The sequence below is a fragment of the Lepidochelys kempii genome, chromosome 27, assembly GCF_965140265.1.
Source record: "Lepidochelys kempii isolate rLepKem1 chromosome 27, rLepKem1.hap2, whole genome shotgun sequence".
Taxonomy (NCBI): domain Eukaryota; kingdom Metazoa; phylum Chordata; order Testudines; family Cheloniidae; genus Lepidochelys; species Lepidochelys kempii.
Window position 1 is genome coordinate 16,744,578 of NC_133282.1, and position 24,890 is coordinate 16,769,467.

At 65.7% G+C, this 24,890-nt stretch overlaps 1 protein-coding gene across 2 annotated transcripts in view; it reads left to right on the forward strand.

Annotated features, from left to right (window-relative positions):
- The first annotated feature begins 1,971 nt into the window (after nt 1-1,971).
- The window catches only part of RARA (retinoic acid receptor alpha), a 65,024-nt gene continuing 42,105 nt past the window's right edge, over nt 1,972-24,890 (forward strand). The window contains exon 1 of one of the 2 annotated variants that reach the window (XM_073325661.1): nt 1,972-2,062. The gene's annotated coding sequence lies outside the window, so the exon portion shown is untranslated. Of the gene's footprint in view, nt 2,063-15,969; nt 16,055-24,890 lie in introns of those variants that run through there. The other variant, XM_073325659.1, reaches the window with a different exon arrangement.

Here is a 24,890-nt window from a genome sequence, read left to right on the forward strand (position 1 = left end):
CCCAGGAGTCAGGGTGGTACTGCCAAGGTCTGGAGCATGGTCCACCGTGGGTCATTACACTCTGCCTCCCTGAATCCAACGCCCCTTCCCTAGAGTCATACCTGTGTGATGGTCGAACACTGGTGCTGTTCCACCCCAGAGGAGATTGCAGATCAGCAGCAGGCACAGTAATTCCTGTGTGTAGGTAGGTCCTGATCTATCTGCGTGGTTGGACCTCTGCACGGCTGGGGCATGGGCACCAGGATCCAGCCTCCTGGAGCAGTTTACAGGATCTGCAGAGCACTTTGGGCAAAGAAAGGAGCGAGAGAGTGTGGATTGTTCTCATCTCTGCTCTTACCCCTCCGCACCCCCTAGCTCCCTGGTCCCCCAAAGATGCCTTTGTTTACAGCAGGGCTGCGCCCCCAGCCTGGGATGGGTGCCCCAGAGGGAGCCCTGCTGTTACAAGGGGATCCTTATGAACCTTTTGGTTTTACAGTCGCTTCAGGAACGGAGCAGGTGCGTTTGACTCCTGGCAGCAGCCTGGGTGCTTGAGGATGACAGCGGTGGTGACATGCGGTGCGGGTGAGGTCAAGGGCAGAGCAGGTGATGGGCAAGCTGTGGGGCTGTGTGATGAAGCAGGACTGTTCTTAATGTTTCCTCTGAATATTCTGGGGGTGCCTCAGTTTCCCCTATGCAATTCTTAAGTATCTAGGTGGGGGGATAAGGGTGTATGATTGTTGCAGAGCCCTAGAGGGCAGGTGCGTGCAGGGGTCTGGACACAGAGAATGGCCAACACCCTGTTTCCTGGCAACTGATGGCCTGAGCCCTTTCCCGCTGCAAGGTGAGAGCTAAAGGGTTGGAGAACAAAGGAACCAGGTGACCTCCTGGCCTGGAAAGGGACAAATCCCGGAGGAGGATGGGCTGGAGGGGGAGGCAGTTTGGGGCTGGCTGGGGACCAGGAGTCAAGTGCAGATGTGGTTGTCGGGCTCACTGCCCCCCAGAATGGACCCAGCTGAGGGGTCCTGTTCTCTGCACCTACGAACTCTGTGTTAGACCATGTTCCTGTTGTCTAATAAACCTCTGTTTTACTGGCTGGCTGAGAGTCACGTCTGACTACGGCGTTGGGGGGCAGGACCCTCTGGCTTCCCCAGGACCCCACCTGGGCGGACTCGCTGGGGGAAGCACACGGAGGGGCAGAGGATGCTGAATGCTCCGAGGTCAGACTCAGGAAGGTGGAAGCCGGGTGAGCTGTGTGTCCTGCAGACAGGCTGCTCCCAGAGAGGAGACTTCCCCAGAGTCCTGCCTGGCTTCATGGGGAGCAGTTCCAGAGCATCGTCCAGGGACTCTGTGACAGGCTCGGGGAAGCCCCTCCCTCAAAACCCCACCACTTCCACCCCAGCACCTTGCAGCAGAGAGTCCCACATGGGGTGGCTAGGTGATGGCTCCGAGTAGAAGTGTTGTAGGGAAACTCCCTGCAGATTGTTTCCTTTCACATATTTATTTAATCCGCTGGAAGCCAATAAAAACATCCTTGCTGCCAGCGTGGGAAGCTGCCTGGACCCTGGGGAGATGGCCCAGTTCCCTGGGGCCTGGGGGGGTAGAGAAGAGGCAGGAATGGGATGGAAACAGGAGGGGAAGGAAGAAGGGTGGGTTGGCTTTTTAACACTCTCCTGAGCCTGAAAGCCTCCCTCCAAAGGCCTCCGTCTCCCCATGTCTACGTGGGCCTGTGCATATCTCCCCTCTGATTATCTCCTTGGCCTCCTTCCCCCGGTCTATAGTGGGGGTAGCATCGCATCTGAGGCGCCCCCCCCGGGTTGAGCTTAGCCCCCTTATTGCTGGGGATTTGGGGGGCCCTTAGACTGCTCCCCGCAGTCCGTGTGCCCCCGAGCCCGCCTGGCAATGAGCCGCCAAGGCCCCAGATGGGCCACCCTGGCGCGGAGCCGGCCAGGCGCTAGGACCCGGGGCAGTCGAGTTCCTGTTGCCGCCGCAGACGGTGCAAACACTCACTCCCCCAGAAGCAGGGGAATCCTGGCTGCTGGCTTCCAGGAGGGCTTCCCCCGAGCGGCCCCCTGACCCCCGCCAGGTAAGCGAGCCCCGCCGCCCCCTCAAAGGCGAGCTTCCCGCTCTGTAGCGCCTCTGCCCCGGGGCGCCCCCAGCCCGGCCGCGGGGCAGCTGCTGCAGGGCCCCTGAGCCCCAGAAAGTTGTGGGGGGTGGGGGGGGGGGGGCTCCTTCCCTTTCGTGCCTTTGCTCGTGTCCGCCCCACCCCGGCGGCTGCACTTTGTCCCGGGTGGGGGTGGGCGGGGCGAGCTTGTCTCTGCAAACTGCCGCCCCCCGCCCCCCCGAGCTTTGCAAACTCTCCGGCAGCCCCCGAGCGCAGGGAGCTGCAAACTGCTGCTGCGGGGAAGGAGAAGTGGGAAAGGCTGGGGCGAGCCGCCGGCCTGGGCTGGCAGGAAATCCAGCGCGGAGCCTGGGCTGGCTCCCACAGGGGCAGGGCCCTGGGGCGGGGGGGCTGGACCCGCCGTCTGCACGGGCAGGGCTGGGCTCTCGGTGCCAAGCCGGAGGAGGAGCTGATGTGAACTTTCCCCACGTCCAGGGCTGGGGCTAGGCAGTCCCGTCTCCAGCCCTGTCTTGCTCTCCAGAGTCCCGGGGCCAGGGCTCTGTTTGCCGGCTGCCAGCCGGGCACGGGGGCTGCAGGGCCCGGGGGGGCGAGGTGGAAACGAGACATGAAAGGCAGGGGCAGAGCCCTGAAGCCACGTGATGTTCGTTACAGCTGTTGTCTGCCAGCTGGATCTGTGTGTGTCCCCCCCCCACTCCCCAATGCAACATAAATGGCCCTGTCTGTACAACTCCGCTTTCTGCTCTCGGCTGAGCCGAGCGCCTGGGAGACTTGGAGCAAAGTTTCGCCGGTGCCGGGCTTCGGCTCCGGCTTCTCTGTTGTGCCGTTGCTAAAAGCCTGCTGCCAGCTCCACCCCAGAGGTGGCTGCATTTCAGGGTTGGCCGAGAGAGAGATTTCCAGCAGAACCTGGAAGGCTTGAAATGGGAGCTGGGTAATTCTGAATTAGGGGCAGGGGCAAAATCTCCACTTTTTCCGATTCATTCCAAAAGCCAAAGCAGGATGTTGGGGGCTTTTTGAGCAACAGAAGAGATTAAAGCCTGGAACAAAACTGCAAATATCTGTGTGCCAAGGGCTGTGTTTGCTGCTCTCAGACTGAAAGCCAGGATGGCCCCGATCCTGCCTAAGGCGACGCACGCGCAGGCCTGACGACGGGACAAGTTGAAGGGTTCTGGTTAGACACGGACTAGGCTGGTTTTTGGGGTCCCCGGCACAGACTCTTGAGTTCCCAGTGGCTGGGAGTCAGGCCCCTGGGCTCTGGCGGTGGTTAGAGCAGCCGGACATCTGGCCAGTGAAGGGAGGCTAACTGGCTGTTTTCTGGTTGCGCGGCTGTTGTACCCAGGGCTGGGGGGCAGAGAAATGGGGCAGGCATCCTCGCTACACCCCAGCCTTCCTGTGGGCCTGACGAGGGGGAGGAACCGGGCCTGGTGGCACAACCAGTTGCAAGGCCAGACCCGCGCCAGGCAGTGCCCCCCAGGTTCCAGGACTCTCCCCTGCCAGGGCCCCAGTGTGCTGCGGGTGCCGGGCCAGGGAGCCCTCTGCCATTGTGCATGTGTCCCAAACCTGGGCTTTGCAAAGGGTGGGGGGGCATTGTCTCTGTGCTGTGGATGGGGAAACCGAAGCACAAAATGGCATGGACGTGCCTCAGGTTGCACAGCCAGTCAGTGGCTGGGCTGGGAACAGAACCCAGGAGTCCTGACTCCAGTTGTGTCCTGTAAACGAGCCGCCATTGTCTTGCCCTGACCAACGTTTGCCTCCTCCCTGCCCGCCCCCGCCGACAGCACTGGAGATCTGCCAGGACCTGCTCTGAGTGGGTCTGTGTGTGGGCACCCTGCCAGGCATTGCCAGCTGCTGTGTGCGTGCCCAGGGGTTGGATCTCAGAGCAGCCATGGTGCCAGGGCTGGGCCGGGCAGCTGCCTGAGGCAGGGGGTGCATTGCGCCCAGAGGTGGGGTGGGGACTCGGTCCCTGCTGCCGTCTCTGCCCTGTGATCCCCATCGGTCCCCGGGCCTGGGGGAGGGGTGCAACACTTGGTGCTGTTGGGGAGCACCTGGGTGTCCCCACTTATTGGCAGTGTGTGGGGGGGGTTGCTCTGCCTGACATGCGGCTTGCCAGCTCCCTGGCTGTACGTTGCGGGTACTCTCCCCGGCCCCGTGTAATTATCTCACGGCTCCGCTGGCTGCTGAGCGAATGTAGGTCATGCAGATGGGTGAGTCCTGGATTTCCATCAATTAGAGCATGCAGGGGGACGGGGAGGGCAGCTCGTTCAGTGCCATGGCACCAGCCAGCCCTTCTCGCCTGGTCCATCTCTCTCCCTCCTGCTGCAGGACTGGCTGGCCTATGGGTTAGCACTCAGTGTGGGGACCCCATCCAGCCATCCTGGGGGCTAACACCCTCCGCGGGCTGGTGGGAGAAGTGGATTCACCTCCCAGTCCAGAGTGATAGGAGCGGGGTGGTGTCCAGAGCTCAACAGCCCCCCCTCCTGGCTGAGTAATGGGCGGGGGGAGGTATTGACCAGATTTGGGGGTGGGCGGAGGAGCATCCTCTGCTGTCGCGTTCATTTGACTGGAGCCCGGAATCAGACCTCTTGCCAGTTTGGGGTGATGGGGGGCAGCGGGGTCTAGACTGGGGAGGGGCTGGGAGCCAGGACTCCTGGGTTCGATCCCTGACTCTGCCAGTGACTCACTGTGTGAGCTGGAGGTTCACTCTCTGTGCCTCAGTTTCCCAGATGTATAATGACAATTGGGAGGAGAGAGGCTTTGAGATCGTTGGCAAGATTGCACTAGACTAAGCTCCATGTGTCTGGCAGGGAAAGGGGCCTGTCTGCCAGTTGGGTCTGGATGGGCTCCACCCTCCCCAGGGCAGATGGGGGGATGGAAACTGGAGAGGATGGGGGCCTGGGCTGTCCCCGGCCTGGCCTCGGAAGCGCAAACCTTCCAGCAGCCTGGGAGGGGGCCTTCTGAAAATGCACCCCCAGCTCAGCCGGTCACGGTGCCTGTCAGTCCTGCCCCCTCAGCCCCATGCTGTCCCTGCTTCTCCTTCCCCCTCCCAGCCCCCTGTAATGGCCGCACCCTCTGATCTCCAGCAGCCTCCAGTACTGAAATCAGGGTGGGTCAAGGGGACTTGATTAGATTTGTGTGGCTGAGTGGGGCCTTTCGGAGTGGGGGTGGGAGCTGGGAGTTAGGACTCCTGGGTTCTTTTCCCAGCTCTGCTTCAGACTCCCTGTGTGACCCTGGGTGAATCCCTTCTGTGTGCCTCAGTTTTCCCCCGCTGTCATTGGGGGGGCGGGGGGACTTTGCTGTGGTTTCCCCCACTGGCCATGTCCCCACAGTGCAGACAGGTGAGGTTACCCCCCCTGACTATCACCCCTCCCAAAGCTGGGACCAGCTTCTCCCCCGACAGTGCTGTCTCCCTTCTCGTGCTCCCCAACGCCAGAGTGAGTCTCCCGGTTCCATTCCCCTCCCCCTCCCCCCCTGAGCACCCCCCCCCCATTCTCATTTCTTGCTCTATGGCTCCACGGCCCATCGGGCGCCCGAGGGAGCTAATCGGATCTGACAGCTGAGAAATACCACGTTGGCTTTTAGGCCGAGAGTCGGGGATGGGGGGGGAGTGCGGGGGATGGGGGTGCCAGCTGATCTTACAGGGGCTGGATGGGCCTATGGTGAAACCCACCCCCCGCGTAAGGGATGTGCTGAGCACAGCAAGGCCTCTGCCATTCCTGCTGTCCAGCAGCAGGTAGTTCCACAGGCTCCGGCCATCCCCATCCCCGCGGGAGCCCTGCGCTTGGCAGGCCCGCACTATGGCCCAATAGGAGGACAGGCCTGTGCGGGGAGGGGCCAATCCAGGGGACCTGGGGAGCAGTGGGGGATGGCTCAGCTCCCTGGGTCACTGCTGACCCGAGCCGGCCGGAGTCATTTCCCAAATGGGCCCCGGGAGCAAGCCCTGTGCCAGCTGGCCTTGTCTCTCCATGCACTTCACCTGCCTGCTCAGCCCCCCAGGTGTCAGGGGCTGCAGGTCAGGAGTGAGGGGCACCAGCAGAGTGGGGGGCAGGGACCCCAGCACGGGGCTAACAGGGCTGCAGGTCAGGAGTGAGGGGCACTGGCATGTTGACGAATAACCTTGTCATTCATCCCACTGGCCGCTAGGTGTCGCTGCTGCTCAGTGCTGGGAGGCCCCATGTTGGGGGGGGGGCTCTAGGGCTCTGAGCCAGCCCCCCCTCACCCCCAATGGACCCCTGGCACCTTCAGCCAGGAGCCCTGTGAGCTGGGACAGGCCCTGCCTGCTGCCCCTCCGCTGCCCCCCCCCCCCCCCCCCAGGCCTGGTGCAGCCAGGGCCGGTCCCGCTGCCTGGTGGGGGCGGGCGGGGGGGGGGGGGTTGCTCTTGGCTGGCTCCTTAGCTCCTGACCTTTCGCCAAGTTGGCTGGGAGTGGGTGGCGGAGGGGCCTCCGGGCGCCTGCTCCCAGCTCCATCCTCCCGCGCCTGGCGCCCGGCCAGGGCCTTCGCCAGCGACCGGCCGGGCCTTGGGCACCGACCCAAAGGTGGGAAGCTCCCCCGGGTGAGGGAGGGGCAGGCAGGAAAGGGGAGGGGCCTCCCCAGCCCCCCTCATCACTGAGATTCCCTGTTACCAGCATTGGCGTGAACTAGCCAGTGTCCCCTGGGAGGGTGAGAGGAGCCAGAGCAGGGGGGCTGGGAGCCAGGACTCCTGGGTTCCAGCCCTGGCTCTGACACTCTCTGGCTGTGGAGGGGGTGTGGATCATTTCTCTCCCTGCCGTGCCTCAGTTTCCCTCCATCCCCTGGGGCTGATGCCTGACCTACAGGAATCGTTCAGTGTTTATGGGTCCCTGCATGGAGGGCGCATGTGGGAAGTGGGGCAGCATCTTGCCCAGAATCACCCACCAGGGCAACTGCTGAGCTCCTTGTGCCCCTTGCTCCCGACCCGCAGCCCCCTGCTGTTCCCAGCCCTGGGCTCCCCACGCATGCTAGGAAATGCTTCAGCAGCTGGGCGGGGACGGGGAGAGCTGTGTCTGGTTGGGCGGGAGGGAAGTGCCTGCCCTTTTCCCAGTGCTTGCCCAGTCCTGGAGTGTTGCCAGAGGCTGGGAATGGGTCACTGGATGATTCCCTGTTCGGTTCATTCCCTCTGGGGCAGCTGGCCCGGGCCGCACTCGGCAGACAGGACACTGGGCTGGACGGACCTTTGGTCTGACCCAGTCTGACCGTTCTTGTATAGTAAGGATTTGGGCTGCTCTCATCACCCCCATTTTACTGGGTGTGGGGGAAACTGAGGCACCCAGCGAGGGCAGGTCAGGCCTTGACGTCACAGGGCGAGTTGGTGGCAGAGCTGGGGAGACTGAACCCAGGTGTCCTGGCTCCCCGGCCCCTTGCCCCCCTTGTCTCTCCTGTCCCTGCTGCCCATGGTCCCTGCTTTACCAGGAAGCCTCCCACCCCCGTGCGCTGCCTGGGAGCAGGAGTTAAGCAGATAATGTGCCAGGGCTATTTATAGCTGTGCATTCCCTGGCATGTGTGGACGTGCAGAGCGCGGGGGGGACGTGGGGGAGCTCTGGGGCGGGTTCAGCTGAGGCTGCTGGTCTCTGTCTGAGGCAGCGAGGGGCTGAGCTGGGGGGTGACGGGACAGCATTGATGGAGAGGGGAGCGGGAGAGGCAGCGGGTGGCCCCAGGCTCTGCCCCTCCCCTACCCAGGGGACCCTCTGGGCTCCGCCCTCCCAGATCCTGCCCCTGGAGGCTGGGGTGGGGCTGGGGAGCTTTCGGGGCAGCTGGGGCGGCCTCATCCCACGCGGGGCTGCTGGCGTCCTTGGGGAGCCCTGGGAGCTCCTCCCCTGGCACCGCGGCATACCCAGGTGCTGTGCACAGCCGTGCTGGTGTCACCCTGGCTGAGCCGGGGCTCAGCTCTCCCCAGGGTGACAGGAGCTGGGATGCCCCTGCCCCGAGTCTCTGCCATGACTCATCCCCAGCATCGTCCTGGCTCTGGTACGAAACGCGGGCCCCATGACGCCAGTAGGAAGGAAAAGGCCGTGGGGTTTCTGCCAACCGCAGTGACGCCGGTGTGACGGGGGAGGGCGAGTCTGCCAGGGCCCTGGCCCCCGCCAGGGCCCTGGCCCCCCCCAGGAAAGGGAAACCTTCAAGGCAGATCGGGGAGCTGTTCAGATTGGGGGATCCCCCCTGCCTGCACAGGGCCCCCCAGTCCCGCCCCCCCCCTTCGCAGGGGTGACCGGGATGTGCCCCGCAGGCTCCAATCTGTGTACCCTGCCCGGGCTGGAGGGCTTGTTGATTGTAGGGTTGCTGTCATGGGGGGGGGAGGGGGGGCGATGCCAAGCAGAGGTGAGAAACAGCCTTGTTGGCTGCCCGGACTCCTGGGTTCACGCTGCGCCGGCAGGTGCTACAGGAGCTGTTTGGGGGGCTGCCCCCCCGGTCCCGTCACAATCTGGAGGAGACCCTGACACTGTCCTGCCCCCTCCCCCATGGTGCTGCCCCCCCCATGGTGCTGCTATGCCCAGCAGGAGCCCCCCAGGCATTGTGGGTAATGGCTGCCGGTGCTAAAAATAGACTAGGGAAACCTGTCATCCCCGTTCCTCCCGGGTTAATTTCCAGACAGAGCGGGGGGGGGGGGGGCGGACAAGCCCCCAGCTCTGCCCTGGCGTCCGGAGGCCTGGCTGGGAGTGGGGTCCTGCTGCTCCGGCTCCGTGGGGTGTCGGGGGAACAAATTTGGGGAATGGGGTTGGCTCAGGTGCTGGTGCCATCTGGGCAGCGCCACCCCCTGGGAGAACACCCTGAATGGGCACTGGGGGGCAGTCGGGGGCCTCAGCAGCACCCCCCCAACGAAGCCTCCCCCATCCCCAGCCGGCTGCTCCCGGGTGCCGGCTGGGCTGCCAGCCCTTTGCCTGAGCCTGATTGGGGCTGACGTGGGCAGGGGGCTCCCTGCAGCCTGCCCCTCTGGGGCTGCCCGGTAAAGGTCACTTGGGGGGGGGAGGCGGGGGACACGAGCTCTTTGCTGTGTTCGAATGAGCCAGGCCTCCCCCTCCCCGTGGTGCCCACCTCCCAGCCACTAAGGGGTTAAACAGGCTGTTGGGGCCCGCCTAGGAAGGGGGATGTGAATGTGGAGGGGACAGAGAGACAGCGGGGCCCAGGGACTGGTCAGGGGGGAAGCCAGGACACCTGGGTTCTATCCCTGACTCTGGGAGGGGAGTGGGGTCTAGTGGTTAGAGCAGGGAGGCTGGGAGCCCGGACTCCCAGGGTCTGTACTACAGGGACTTATGCTGTTACCTGGTGGATGATAGGCCCTGATCCACTCCCCAGGCCCAGCTCAAATGAGGGGCTCTGTCGGGCTGGCCTGTCCCAGCACTGACATGCAGCCACCTCTGGGGGAGCCCAGCAGCTGGCCCCGAGGGGTCCCTGTGCCCAGCGTTGACCCGCGGCTGCCAGCGCAGGGGAAGGAGCCGCCCTGCCCAACATGCGCTGTGGGCTCGCTGCTCTTGGGGCCACCAGGCAGCTCAGGGAGTGTCTGCCTGCCGAAGGGGGCACTCGGAGCCCATGTTTGCCCAGCTCTGGTATCAGGGGCAGTTGGAAATGGGAGACTTCCCCCCCCGGATGGCACAAAGGCCCCCGTGTCCTTCCCCATCACGCCTCACTGGCAGTCTGGGACCCTGCCATGGGCACGGGGGGCGCAGAACCTTGGTGAGGACCCCCTGCTACTGGCGGGGCCGGGGCCAGTCCCTCAGGGCAAGGGACGGTGGGTGGCATGGACTGGCACAGGGCATGGCATTGTCCGGGCGTTGGCATGGACGGGTGCAGGCATGGTGTTGCCATGGCATAGACAAGGCAGAGTGTCGGCACCGATGCCCGTATCAGGGCTGGGTGTGGCTGGCGTGGGTGTGGCCAATGGAGCCTGTGAACTCCTTGGGGTGGGGTGGAGTGGGGGGCTACGGCTCACCCTGGGGGTCCCCCAGAGCAGCATGTCAGGGTCCCAGATCGATTCCTCACTCTCCAGATCCCGTGGGCCTTTGTCCCAGATGTGGGTGGGGGGAGCCTGGTGTACGGGGGCGGGCAGGGGGATGGCACTGGGGGAAGCCAGGCACATGCGGGGTGGCACATAGGGGAAGGATGCTGGCACATGGGGGAGCTGGGCACTAGGGGGTGGCACACAGGGGGAGGAGGCTGGCCTATGGGGATGCAGGCACCGGGGGGCTGACACCAGGGGGACGTGGGCACCGGGGTGGGGGGGCGTGCATGCTGGGCCACGGGAGGCGGATTTGTCATCTCCACGGCCCTTCAGATCCCACTTTCTGCCGCAGTGGATGAAAAATCGATGGCGCAAATTGATTCACTCCTGGCGGCGCCGGAGCCTCCTGCCAGAGCCGTTAATCACCGGCCGCGGGGGGGCCGGGCTGCCCGCGCTAACGGATCCCGCGGGGGGTGACTGAACACAGCGGGATACCTTATTCCCCTGGCTGCCCCCAGCTCTGGGGAGAGGGGAACCCCCAGCCTCAGTGATGGCTCCCAGGCCCCAGGGCAGGCTGCTGCAGGGACACCCCCAGCCCAGCCCCCCCCAGGAATCCCAGCACAGCCATTTCAGAATAGACAGAGCCCGGGGCTGGGCTAGCAGCAGGTTGAGAGTGAAGGGCACCGGCAGAGCTGCCAAGGGAACATGGTGGCGGCTTGGCCCCAGCCAGGAGTCGGGGAGGCTTCGGGGAGGACAGGCCGTGTCTGGGCAGGATGTGGGGTACTGAGCATGACATGTGTGCAACTGGACATATGTATTAGTGTGATTGCACACACGTGTGCATGGATGGGGCAGGTGTGCGTTCACTAGTGTGCATGGGGGGGACGTGCCTGGCTCCATGCGCACACACCCGAGCCCTCTTCCACACACGTGTGCACATGCCTGAGACCGCTTCCACACGTGTGTGCACATGTGGCTGGGCATCGCAGGACCTTCCCTCCCTTCTGAGTTTCTCCAGGCTGCTGTCTGGGTTGCGGGGAGCAAAGTCCAGGGACCCCCCTTCCCCACAGGTTCCGACAGCTCCTTCCCCGGCTGCGGCTGTGCTGGGGGCTCCGGTGCTCCGTCCCCACCCCAGCACGGCCTGTCCTCCTTTGCACTCTCCTTACATAAGCCCACACGTGGCCGTCACTGGCTGCACCCAGATTCCATCTGACAGGGAGCGTTTTCCACACGGCTGGGCTTCTGCCGGGCACCGGAGCTGTGGGCGCGGGGGGGGGGACGACCCCGCATGACCCTGTTGAGTGTGGCCCTGGCCAGTCCTGCGCCAAGAAGGAGCCATGGGGTGAGGGTGGGGGGGGGAGCTTCGCGTGTGATCTGTGTGTGAGATGGCGGTGCCCAGCTGGGGGGTGACCTGGGGAATGGGGGAGGAGGAAGGGATGGGATGGAGCAGAGCTGGAGCAGGGAGCCCAGGGTTGGGATCATGGGGGGCTGCAGGTCGGGAGTGAGGGGCACGGGGGAGGGCCCTGCTCTGCCAATCTCAAGGGATGTGTCAGGAGCAGCTGCGGCTTCTTGCCGCCCGGATGGGAGCTGGGCCTGTCCCGAGCTGTGGGCCCCGGCTGTGTCTGAAACGGGCCAGTCTGCCTGGCACCTGGCCCCCTGGCCTGACGCCCCAAGCTCCAGGTGCCCTCAGGACCATGGGTTCGCGGGGCAGGGCCTGTCCCCTGCTGTGTGTGCAGCGCCTGGCACCATGGGGGATCCAGGTCGGGGCCTGGGCAGCCCCCGGCACGATGGTGGGGGGACCACTGGGGGTAATGGGGCAGCTGGTAGGACACTGGGAAATTGCCCCCCTGCCCCATCACCTGGGTTAATAGCGGGGGGGGGGAGTTGCTTCTCTTTGTGTTTTCCCTTTTGGCTCCATTCCTGCCCCCTGGTGGTTGTGAGGCACGGATGCCATGTGTGCCCCCCAGGTTGGGGGGAGCCAGGACTTGGGGGGTGACAGGGAATGGCCTGTGGCCGTGCAGGTGGCTGCTGGATTTGGGGGGATCCTTTCCACCCCCCTAAAAATGCCAGTTGCCAAACCCCCCCCCCCACCCCGACCTCCCCCAGGGCCCCAGAAGGTGGGAAGTGCAGGGCTAGTGGGATCCATGCTGGGCATGGCCCCAGCTCTGTGCCCCTCCTCCGGACCAGCGCGGGGGGAGGGTGGCGCCCTGCGCCAGCTGTAACCGTTGGCATCTGACGGCGTCTACCTGGCTGCACCTGGGCCATGGTACAACCCTGGGTTCCTCCCCTAACCCAAGCTCTGCCGGTGCCCCTCACTCCCAACCCGCAGCCCCCTGTGGCTGCTGGGGGGAGCTTGCAGTGCAGTGGGGGTGGCTGCGTGCGTGGGGTCCTGGGGCGTGTCCCCCAGCAGCGGGAGGGAGTTGGGGCGCCCAGGCCTCACTTGGGCCGGCTCCCTGGGCTGCGTGTTCGTGCTTTGTCCCGCTCCAGCTGGCTGTCAATCCCTCCCAGCTGGTGTGGGGGACTCCGGGCCAAACTCGCTGGGCCGGGGCCAGGTGTGTCCCTCTGCCCCCTGCTGGCACTGACTGGCCTCGCTGCCAGGCTCCGTGCCCGCCCCCGGCCCAGCGGCTGGAGCCCACCCAGAGATGCCGGGGGCCTGAGCTCCTGGGGCCGTGGGGGGCGCTTGCCCAGGGACTCGTTCAGGAACTGACCCACGGCCGTGCCCGGGGTCTGTGTGGCACGTGGCCTGGATTCCCACGGGGGGCTGCGGGCCGGGATTGCTGAGGGGGGCGGGGGCGGCTGGCGCGGGAGCTGCCGGGGCTGCCTCACATCTGGGAGTGATCTGGGACATTCCTGCAGGCTGAGCGCATGCAGCGGTGCAGCGCCCGGGCAGCTCCCAGCACAGTGCGGGCGGGTCACCTCGACAATAGGGACCCCCCGCCGTGTCTCCCCACCCCCCCACATGGAGCCAGCGCCTTCCAGGTCTTCACTGTGTCGGGGGGCCATGGGACCTTGTGCCTCGGTTCCTGGGGGCTGCGCTGCCGCTGTACAGTTCCCCTGCCCTGAACGGACTCAGGCTCCATCGCCCTCCCCCCTGGGGAAACTGAGGCACGGAGACCCAGGTGCCCAAAGTCAAGCAGTGAGTCAGGAATGAACCCAGGCATCCGGGTGCCTGGCTCCCCCCGCTTCTACCCCCCGCGACCTGTGTCCAGGTGACTCCCAGCCGGGGCCATTCTCCACAGAGCCTCCCAAACTCGTCCCACTGGGTGTTACCCAGCACTGCACCCCATGGACCCCCCCCCCCGACAGGAGCAGTGCAAGACGCAGCAGGGGTCCTAATGCACACGCATGTGCACCGGTGTGAGCGCATACACGGACATGCGTGTGTTTGCATGCAGGCATACGGGAGCAGGTTCATGTGCACACGTGCACAAACACACGCACATTTGCACACACGTGCACACGCACAGGTTTGTGACTTGGTCTGCTGGTGCCTTTTTCATCTCAGTTGAATGAAATCATCTCCCCCCAATCTCGCTGCCCCAGGCCGTGCTCGGCAGGGGTGCAGGGTCAAGCAGTTAGAGCAGGGGGATGCTAGATAGGCCCTCGGGTTCTGTTCCAGCCCCGTCCTCAACTCGGCGTGTGACTGCCCTGCTCCATGCCTCAGTTTCCCCCGCTCTGTGAAAAGGCTCCTGTGATCCCAGCCTGTGGGGCGAGGGATGTTGCTGGTGTCTCCGACACACGCTGGGGTTTGGGGGTCCCTGGGGGGCTGTTGCTGGTTGTGTGCAATGAAGCAGTCTCATGACAGAATGGTCGGGTTCGAGTTCCGATTGCAAAGAATCCGGGGGGGGGAGGGGTGTGACTTAGATGTGAGCAGGAAGCCTGGGGGGTCTGGGTGAATTGCTGGGGTGTGGGGCCCAACTCCAGACCGCTGGATGCCCGGCCCCCTCACCGGGCAGGTTAAAAGGCTCCAGGAGGTTTCATTTGTAGGAACTGATCAATCTGTCACCCTGGGAGTGAGGGCGGTGGGCTCAGGCCCTGGGGTCGTGACTCCAAGCACCTCCGGCCTCTCTGGGGTGGCGGGTCCGGTGCAGCAGGAAGGAGGCTGGTGCTGGCAGCTGGGTCCCGGCCTTGGTGAGAGTGCTGGCATCTGCCCTGCCCCACGGGTGGCACCATAATGCACAGAACTGCCACGTCCCGCCCTCCCCTGGCTCTGGGGGCCTGGTAGGAAGGTTGCCCCACACATCTCGTACCATGGCAGCCAGCATTCTGGCATGTCCTGACAGTAGAGAGCCCGACTGCACCCCAAATGAGGGTCTTTTTATGTTGTCTGTGTGTGTGTGCGGGGGGGGTTCACTCACCAGTCAGTGAAATGCAGCCAGCTCTGGGGTGGAAAGTGGCTGCTGTGTAACAGCTGCGTGGTGCTGGCTTAGGGCCGAGTGTGGGAGGCAGCAGAACCGGCTGGGGGAGTTCAGGGAGAGGGCTGATCTGAACCAGGGCCAACGCCCTGACTCGTGTGAACATGCCAGGGGAGCTGCCATCGTGTCACACGGCTGGCACCTTGCTCTCGTCTGACGTCTTGGGCTCCAGGGGCCGGGACCCCTGCAACATGCTGCCAGGGCAGCCTGATTCCCCTCCCGCAGCATGGAGCCAGCCAGGGTCCGAGATGCAGGGGCTGCAGACCCCAGGGATGCCCAAACTGAGGCCGGGGGGTCCTTCGGCCTTTGCTCCCCACGTGGGATGAGCTAGAGGTGGGCAGCCATGAGCCGGAAGTGAGCTTCACCCAGCCCCCCTGCCTTGGGGGGAGCTCCCAGCAGAGGCAGCCCATAAATCAGGGCCTGCTCCTCGAAGCCCTCCCCCTCTCCTGCTCGGATGCGTTTCCGATCCCTGGCCAGCCATTAAGATCCGAGAACAGTGCATCTTGCACTCCGCCCCGGGGGGCACAGCCAGCCCCAGGCAGCCCCAGGACAGGGTGGGGGGGCTCCCCGGCAGAGCGGCTGGCTCTGGGGCCGGCCTGGCGGGAGGGAACCCATTGGATTCTTTTCTTCTTTCCCCTTTCTGAGTGAGACAAATTCCCAGGCTGTCCGGCGCTGGCATAAGTCATTAATTCAGCCCCAGCCAGGCCTGGAGTTGTGCAGGGTCCGACGGCCGGCAGGCGCGTGCTGCAGCCGAGAGCGACCGCTCTGTGGTTTGCGTCTCGCTCGGCTCCGCGCTCGCTGTGGGCCTTTGCTCGGCAGCTGCGTGCACTGAGCAGGGCCCAGCGACTTCCTCAGGCCGACGGGGGCCAGGGTCGGTAACAAGACTCGGCGCTTCGCGATCGCTCGCGTGACTCTCCGGTAGCTCGACGCTGGGCGTTCGGGGCCCCAGCTCGGAAAATCCCAGGGCCACGGGATGCTGCGGAGTAGCTGCCTGTCCATCTATCTGTCTGTCCGTCCATCTATCTGCCTGTCCGTCTGCCTGTCCGTCTGTCTAGCCATCTGTCCGTCTATCTGTCCATCTCCGCACACTGCAGCTCTCTCTGTGAATCCGGCGGTGGGATTTTCACTGGGGTTTCCTGCCATCTTGGCTACCCAGGCTAGCGCCCGCCAGCTCCTCTCCCCACACACCACCCCCTGGCATGGCTGGGGAGAGGGGAAACTGAGGCAGGGGCAGGGGCAGGGACTTGCCCACGGGCACGCAGGGCGGTCAGGGGCGGAGCTGTGGGTAGAACCCAGGAGTCCTGGCTTCCTGCCCGGCCCCCTACAGGCCCCGCCCCGCTCGCCCCCCCACCAAGGCGGGGCCCCTGTCCCTTTAAGAGCCCTCTCCCTCCCCCAACCCGCCAGGCACTTCAAAGGGCTGCTCCGGAGCCGCCGCCCCGCCCCCCGCGCGCCATTGGCCGGCTGGCGCAGGGGGCGTGGCCCGGCCGCTCCCCTCCCCCCGCCCCGTGTAAAGTTTCCCCGAGCACATGACCGGCCATGGCCGCCGAGCGCTGAGCGCGCGCCTGGCCCCGCGCAACGTTCCACCGCCCGGCCCAGGTACCGCCCGCAGCGGCGCGGGGGGCTGCGTGCGCTGGGGGGGCTGCGGGGCGGGGGGGTACGGGGTGCTGCCGGGGTGTTTGGGGGCTCTGGGGGTGTTCTCGGGGGGCTGGGGGTGCTTTCGGGGCGGGGGCGCTGCGGGGCGGGGGCGTTTGGGGGGGTGGGGAGTCTGGGGGTGCTCGGTGTGTTTGCGGGGCGGGGGTGTTGTGGGGCGGGGGCGTTTGGGGGGGGTGGGGAGTCTGGGGGTGCTCGGTGTGTTTGCGGGGCGGGGGTGCTGCGGGGCGGGGGTGTTTGGGGGGTGGGGAGTCTGGGGGTGCTCGGTGTGTTTGCGGGGCGGGGGTGCTGCGGGGCGGGGGTGTTTGGGGGGGTGGGGAGTCTGGGGGTATTAGGTGTACTTGCGGAGAAGGGGGATTGGGGGGTCTCCTTCCGCCCGCTCCCCCCCCCCCCGACGGCAGCGCCCGTTGCAGGCCCCTGTCTCTCGCTGATCTCCCCCCCGGCCCCTAGTAAGCTTGTGTCGAGGGGCGGGGATCCTGCCGTGCCCGGTACCCCGGGGGCTGTGGGGTACTTCGATGCCTCTGAGCTAGAACAGCTGGGGGGTGGGGGGGCAGATCCTTTTCTTCTCTCCCCTCCCCTCCCCTCCCCAGCTGGAAATGTCTGAACCCAACTGTTGCAGAAGTTGCTCCAGGCTGGGAGCATTCCCAGCTGTCACCGGATCCGCCCCCAGCTCCGTCCCTGCCAAGGGGTAACCGCCCCAGGGCAGCTTCCAGGCCAGGCTGGGGAGTGCGTCCTTTGCCCAGGGACCACTGGTAACCTCTGGCTTCCTTCCTCGCCTGCACCTTGCTCGAGCTGTGTCCTCGTTTGGGAGAGAACCGGGGCCTTTTGTGGGGAATCCCCGTTGCTCCCAGACGGTCCAGGGGCGCCGGGGTGAGCGGGTGGGCGTGGGTTTGGCCAGCTGGCTCGCCCTGCTGCGCTGAGCGCTTTCACACACAGCTTTTCACTCCTTCAGATTTGTTTGCCAGGCCCCATCCGGAGAGCACTGGGCTGCTTCCCCTTTAGCTGGTGTTATCTGAGGCGAAGTGGTGGGTAGTTGCTGTGCTCTGGCCTTTCCAGGGGCCCGTGCTGGTGCCGTGCCAGGGGGCCGCCTGCTTTGGAAGATTTCAAAAAGACACTTTCGTTTGTGTGTCACTTTCCCCGGCCTGGCGCGATCTTTAAAGGGCTCGACGCGGCTTCCGAAAGGCATCTGCACGGCGACGAGCATGGGGCCCCGGCCCGCTCCCTTCCCCCGTGTGCCGTGATCCATCAACAGGTGTCCTGCAGCCGGGCCTGGGGCCTGGACTTGGGAACAGCCGTGGGTGGGGGTGAGAGAACCGGGGCAGCGAACCCAGCCCGTGGGTCAGGGTAAGAGGATCTGTCCAGGCTGTGGTTTTGCAGCATCTGGGGGTGCGGGTCTGAACTCGGAGCTGCGTGTGTTGCGGGGACCGGTGCGTGGCGCTCGGCCGGGGCTGGGGGCTGGTGTCGGGCACCCCCTGCTGGGACACCGCATTTGGCTTGACAGTTACCGCAAGACTGTTGGGATGCATCGTTCGGCTCTGCGGCGTGGACAACGCCCTCGGAGCTGCGGGACCTGGGGCCATGCGGAGGTCTCGGCTGGGGGGCCGGTGTTGGGCACTCCCTGCCGGGACCCGCGTTTGGCTTGGCCGTTACCATAAGCCCGGTGTCGGGCGCGGGCCATGCGCTCGGAGCTGCGCGGTTAGGCCGGTTCCTGCCCCAGGAGCGGGATGTCCGAATGCCCCAGGCAGTGGCATGGGCTGGTCCGGGCGCTCCCTGCCGTGTCTCTGCTCTCCGGCGCGGCACCGGGGGGCTGATGGTGGCCACCTTCCCGCTGGTGGGGGGTTGCGCTACGCCTGCTCTCGTTGTCCTGCTGCGGTCGGGGGGCGGGGGCGGGGTGGTTCCTGGCATGGCTCAGGACTGGAGGAGGTGATCCTCCAAGGAGGAAGTCCTCTCTTTGCCGACAGACAACCCGCTGGCACAGCTTCACACCTGGCACCCTCCCTTAGTTCCCTCCCATGGGGGGGCGGGGGGGGGTGTTTGCGTCACTCGTGGGCCGCTGCAGCAGGTCCGTTCCTGTGTGGCAGAAGCCGGGAGCCTGGCCTGGGGCTGGGGGGAGCCCTTGTGTGTTACCTGCGTCCTGGTCTCTGTCTGTCTGGCGCGCTGCTGAGAACAGCAAATTCGTCGCCGCACTCGAGGTGTGAGCATGGCGCTCTCCAGCCCGGGGGGGTGGGTCCCGGGCAACGCCAGTGCAGTGGGTGTCCTCCCCCTGCCCTGTGGAGCCTGCAGCCCCCTGGACGGACAGTGCTGGGACCCTGGGTAGGTGTGAACTAGCCCGCTGCGTTTCCGTGGCCACAGCACCTCTTGGCAGAACAGCAGAGGCTGCTGTGGCCTTACCCTGCCCGGTAGGTGCCGACTCCCTGGGCCGCAGGGAGGGTGGATCTGAGTGAGCATCCCCTGTGGTGAGACCCCTGTGCCACTTCCTCGAGCGAGGGTCTCCACGCACTTTCCAACAAGCCCCAGTGCGATCTCTGCTGTGCTGATGGGGAAACTGAGGCATGGGGGGGGAGAGAATTCCCTTAAGTCCTGTAGTGCTGGGAACAGAACCCAGATGCCCTGGCCATTAGACCCTGGACCTTTTCAGATTCCTGCGTGTGCATGGGAGCATAGATGGTATTTACTGAGCTCTCGGAGTGAGGGAGCAGAGGGCCCCTCTGCTCTTTCTCTTCATTTATTTTCCGTGACCCCTGAATGCCCAGGTGCTAGTGAGCTGCGGATCTTGGCTCGTAGCACAACGGGGTCTGTGATAGCCGCGGCCCAGATAATAAATCGTTGTTGTGGTCTTTGTGTGGATGCTCCTGGCCAAAGAGGAAGGGGGCTGGACACACTGGGATTGACTGAATATGTCTTGCCAAAGTGATCAGCAGTGACGTCGTTATTGTCAACATCAGGGTTGTCGTTAGGTTTCAGAGTCAACCACCAGCTGGGATGAAGAGGGGCGTGAGCCCTGGAGCGATTGGCTCAGGCTGTCTGCAGACTCAAGTGTGGCATTAGTCCCCGTAGTCCGTGTTCTGTTCATCGTCTGTCCCTGGCTCCCACCCAGCGGCTGCCTGGCAGGACCCTCCCCTGCAGGGTGAGCCTGGAGCTGGGAATGGCACCGTGCCCCATTCCTGACTCGGGGCTCTCATGGGGGCTCCCCCTGCCAGGGAGGGGGCTGTCACTCCCGGCAGCAGCCCTTCCTGCCCTTGGAGGGGCAGCTGGACCGATGGCTGTCTGGCCTGCTTCCTCTGTATGCAGGGGGGTATGTCCATGTGCTGCTGGCACTGTGCTCTGCCCCAGAAGTGGCTGCATTCTGGGAGGGGATGGGAAGAGAAGTGCTCCCAGTGGGATATAAATGCAGTTTGTTTTGGGCGGGATGGGGGCTGGAGAGAAGACCCTGCTTTTCCCAGCCCCCCTGGGCTCTGTGCCAGCCCTGCCCCAAATCCATTGCCTGGGGTAGCCCCGTGGGCCGGGGCAGCGGTGGCGAGGGTGGGCCTGGTGCCTGCCCAGTGCCAGTCCCGACACTACAGACGAGCGTGTGGAGTCATGAGTCTGGGCTGCGGGTGCCTGGCCACGCTCCAAGCAGGGGCCTTGGGGGAAGGTGCTGAACTGCCGGGGGAACCAGCCGGGACCCTCCTGCCTGCCTTGTCCCTCCTCCAACACGCACCCACCCCAGCACTCCATGGGGCTGGGACAGCCGGGGGCTGCGGGTTGGGAGTGAGGGGCACCGGCGGGGCTGCGTGCAGGTGGGGGGCCCAGCCCCAGGTGGCTGGAACAGAGTCCAAGCGTCTCTTGCCGGGCTGAGGATGCAGTGAAGTGACCCCCACGTGCCCCTCTGGTGGACAGGTAGCACTGGCCCGGGGTTGGGGTCGGAGCCTCAGTAGATTGCCATGGGGTGGGGGTCTAGGCAGCCAATTTTCACCCTGTCCCCTCTGCCCTCCCGGGGAGGCATTGGGGTCTCTGTTCTGGCAGGACACTGGGGAAAGGGACTGCTGAGTGTTTCTCTCCTCCCCACCCCCCAGCTCTGTGGCCGGGTATCCCCCATGTCTTTGAGGAGGTGGAGCTCTGACTCCGCTGGCTGGGCCGGGGGAGAGGGGCTCTCTTTGGGGGTGCCCGGTCCCCACCCAGCACTGGCCGCAGCTTGGTTCACACCTGGCTCCGGTAATCCCTCGATCTGCTCTGAGAGGATTTCCGAGATAAGGCTGTTAAGCTGCCCCCCGCCCCCCTCGCTGCCTCTCTTCTCCCCCCCCCCCAGAAGACTGGCTTTAAGCCAGGGGTTTGCGCCCCTCTGCCGCATGCCTGCTCCACGCCATAGGAACGGCTCCTCCCCGTGCTATGGGGGGGGGGTCTGCGGGGCAGCAGGGAGCCCCAGCACCTCATTGGTGGAGGTGAGAATGGACGTCATCCACCAGGGCCCCCTCTAGCCCGGCATCCCATCTGGCAGCCGCTGGCTTGCCCTGCCTGTGGGAAGTGCCACCCCATATCCTACTGGACTGGAGCTGGCTCTGGCTGTCATGGGGGAGGTGGGTTCCTGGGATCCGCTGCCGCCTTCTGCAGGGCCAGGCCTCCCCAGTCCCGTCAGGTTCTAGCAGCGGGGAGTTCCACGGGGTAACTGAGGGTTGAGCTGCCTTTTGGTTTGATGGGTGTCCCGTTGCTCTAGGGCCCAGCAGCGGCGCATGTCTGTCCCCTGAGGGTCTGGACCCTCCGTCTGCTCCTCCTCTGCCCGCCCCGCTCTCAGGTTTGGCTGGGGGCGCTCTCCGCGGGCATAACACCAGGGCTCAGCGCCCCGTCCCCGTCATACCGTCCAGCTCAGCCACACTCGGGAAGCCGGCCGCTGTGGCTTAGCCCTGCCCGGAGCCGTCAGCTGGCCGGGCAGCCGGCGTTCAGGTCGGGACTGGCCAGTGTCCCCGGCATTGGAAAGGGCCCGGCTGGAGCTGTCTGGCACTGCCTTCCCCCGGGCTGCACCGCTGGTGTCTCCAGACCCTGTGCTGGCTTGGCTCCACTCTATTTATAACCAGCTATTTCACTTCCCCCTGCTCCCTGCCTTGGCCTGGCCCCCGACCTCTCCCCGGCCTGACGGCCAGCCCTGGGCAAGGGCAGGTGGGGAGCCAGGACTCCTGGGTTCTCTGCCGGCTCTGGGAGGGGAGTGGTGACTAGTGGGTAGAGCAGGGGGGTGCCACCATATGCCTTAATTTACCTGTAGAACGGGGCTGACAGTGGCCCCGTGTTGTGGGGGTTGAGTGGAGGTGCCGGGCGTTTTGATGCCAGGCCGTGCCCGGGGACGCTCCCTGCCCTGCTGACCCTGTGCTGGGCTGGGTTCCCCCTCCTGTGACTCTCTGCCCGGATGGAGCAGGGGGGGCCATGTCCCCAGGGCTGCCTGTGATCCCCTCTGGAGCAGAGCCCAGGCCGGGTTCGTCCAGGGGCTCTGCCTAGACCTTTCCCCCTTGTGGGCTGGGGGGCTGGCTAGCAGCAGCCATGGGCATGGTCTCCCCCCCCCCCCCATGGAGCAGGTGGGGTTGTGCCAGCTGGAGTTGCCCTGGCAGGAGGTGCGGCCGCCCCAGGATTGGGGCTGAAGTAATGACGCTGCCGGCCACTGCGCCTGCCTCCGGGTGTGAACACATCGAGATGACAAATGTGCTGATTAAAGAAAATGGGTTAATCTCTCCCCGCCGCAGGAGGTGGCTTAGTGTGGGGGCGGGAGAATAAATAAAAGTGTTTTAACCCCTTGCATGGAGCTGGGCTGGGGCGGGGGAGCCCCAGGCTTTGCTGCAGGCTTGCTGTGTCACCTTGGGCAAGTCACTGAATTGCTCTGTGCCTCAGTGTCCCCGTCCCCCCCCGTTTGCAATGGGGATCATGGCCCCGCCTGGCTGGTGAGCTCTCTGGCCCAGGGGCACTCGCGCCCTGTGCAAGGCCTGGCGCAATGGGCCCCAGGTTGGGAGCTCCCAGGACCCCGTGGGCAGTGCCCGGGCAGGCTCCGCCAGCCACAGGAGCTGATTGGCAGCTGGGTTTGTTTGCTCTGTTTCTCCTTTTCCGCCCCGGGGCGTCCCTGGATCTACGTTAGCCACTGCTGTGGGGCTGGGGTCCAGCGGGGGTGGGGAGCGCGGGGGCTGCATCCAGATCGCTGGCGCTGAGAATCCCACCCCCCAGCTTGGCTGGAGACCCTTGTCCCCCCACTTTGCATTGGGGCTCCTGCCCAGCTCGCTGAATGAGCAGGGCTGGCATGGGACCAGGGCAGCGTGTCCGGTGTCTGTGCTGCGGGGCTTGGCCTGCTGGCCCCCCATGCTGCAGCTGATGGATGGATGCTAGCTTGCCGGGCTGTCGCTTGCCCTCTGCCAGCCTAGGGTCCCTGCGAGGGGAAGGCTGGGCAGGGACTTGGGAGATGGGGCAGGGGGGCAGTTCCCAGCTCTGCCTCGCCCTCCCTGTCTGACCAAAGGCGTGGTGGGTCGCGTCTGGCCGTCGCGTGCTGCGGCGATGCCAGCTGGGTGAGTATGGGCATGCTCGGCCGTGGGAGGAGATGGCTGGCAGAGCTGGGAAGGGAACCCAGGAGTCCTGCCCTCTCCAGGGGCCGTGGGTCCCTGACCCAGTCATCGAGCGGGAGCCGGGCCTGGTGTGCTGGGGGGGCCGCAGGCTGAGGGACGGGGCAAAGCAGGGTCTGCCTTGTGCCTGGGGTGCAGAGCTGCTGTTTGCTCCTCCCTCAAGCTGGGTGCGAATGGTGGTTTCCCCCCCCCGGCCCGTTGCGCCAGGCTGCGGAGACCCCAGCCCGGGGCCCCCATGGGAAATGCAGCAGCAGCCCAAGCCGGGACATGGGGTAGGGCCCCCCCCCCCAGTTTCGGAGTCTTTGGTATTTGTCGTATTCTGGTATGACCTGGAGGGCCCTGGCCCCAGAGGTCGGGATCCTGCGTCCCTCAGGCCCCAGCCTTGCAGGGAACCGTCCACACGGCCCAGCCCCGACCCTCGTCTGGGGGAGATTGGGGGCGCTGGGCTTGTGTGGGCAGCAAACCCAGCCGGGGTGACGCTGCACCGAGCTGCCCCCCAGCCCAGTGTCCCCTGAGAAGGGGCCTTGGGTAGGGCTTAGCGGGGGGGGGTCAGTAACTCTCCGATTTAAAACCACAGATTCGGAGCCCGGACAAGTGATTCCAAGGGCCAGGCGAGAAGGGGCAGCTGCAGGGCTGCTCCCCTCTCCCGCCCCCCAGCCTGCAGCCCTCTGCTAGCCCAGCCCTGGGCCCCCTCAGCTCTCCGGTGCCCCTCACTCCTGAAGCGCAGCCCCCTGCCGGCCCAGCCGAGGCTGGGAGCTCTGGCTGGGCCCCACACGGTTCCTCTGCCTTGGGCCAGAGCAGTGGCTGTAGCTGCTGGCGGGGGCAGCACCTGTCGCTGGAGAAGAATGGGGCGCTGGGGGGGGCCGCTGGAGGGGGGGGCACATTCCTGGCAGTAACTGGAGCCGGGGACAGGTGGAATTTCATTTTGCAGCTTCAGCCTCAGGAGGCGGGGGCAGGATCTGTGCTGGGTGGGTGGGGCGCGGGGGCTGGGGAGCCTTGCCAGGCTGGCTCTGGGCCTGCTGGAGCCCGTGTGGGAGGGGAGCAGCCCTGCCCCCCACCCCCGGTCGCTCTGGCAGATCGTACCTCCGCCTTGCCCCTCCAGCGGGCGCTGCCCCGGGGTGCCAGCCTGCTGCAGGATTTTCACCCTCTGTCTTTGGGTGCTGTCGGCGGGTGTCTCTGTGTGCCAGCTGCTGGTTGATGGCTGGGGTGGGGGCCTCAGCTGGCCCCCAGCCCTGTTTCCTGAGGGCAGGAGTGTGGGGGGGAGGGGCTCCTGACCCGGTTGGATTTAACAGGTGGGGGTGGGGGCGGCAGCTCTGGGCACAGGCAGCTGGATCCCTGCCCCGGCAATGCCACCAGGGTGGGTCTCGCGGGGGCCGCTTTAGCAGCTGCCTGGGCCCCCTCCTGCCCGGGGGCCGGGGGCGTGATTCATCCCCATCGGATGTAACAAATGTGCAGGTGACTCAGAGCCTGGAGGCTGCTCGGGGTGCTGCCCCCCCTCCCCACCTGGCGTGAGGCTCCGGGTGCAACAGCCCCCGGGACTGGAGGGGTCTCAGCTGCTGTGGTTTGCCCCAGTCGGGGCGGGGGGGAGCCCCTCAGGCCCGACCTGCAGCCCCCTGCTCTGCCAGCCTTGGGCTCCCCTGTCCTGCCCGTGCCCCTGGCTGGGCAGCACCTGCCCGTGCGCATGAGGCTGGCATAGCCGAGAGGAGAGAGGAAGCCACAGGCTGTGACCACACCTCAGATTGTCGGGGCACTTCCTGCACTGCTGTCCCTCCATCCCGGGGGGCGGGGGTGGCTGCCATATCAACGGCCCCATAAACAGCTGGTCGGGAGGGGGCGTCAGGCTAAGTGCCTCCTTTCCCGGAGTGCACCAGGGCGCCCAGCCCGGCCACGAGCCGCCCTGGCTCTGCCCCGGCCAGGAATCGAGAGCACTGAAGGGGAAGCTGCGGTCGCAGGCGTGACGGGAAGTGTGCGGTCAGGGCTTCTCCCGCAGCAGAAGAGCCTCCAGGATTCGCAGCTGCCGTCCCGGGCGCAGGCCTGGCTCGGTGCCCCCTCCGGCTCGCCCCTGTGCCAGGCCCGCCCTGTCACATGGGGCTGCCTTCCTGCTGTGTGGCGCGTGCCCGCAGGGCGTGTGTCACATCCGGGGGTGACAGTCCCTTCTGCCAGTGCAGAACACCATCCAGCCTGCATCTGCGCTGGGGCGCCCCGGGAAGGTG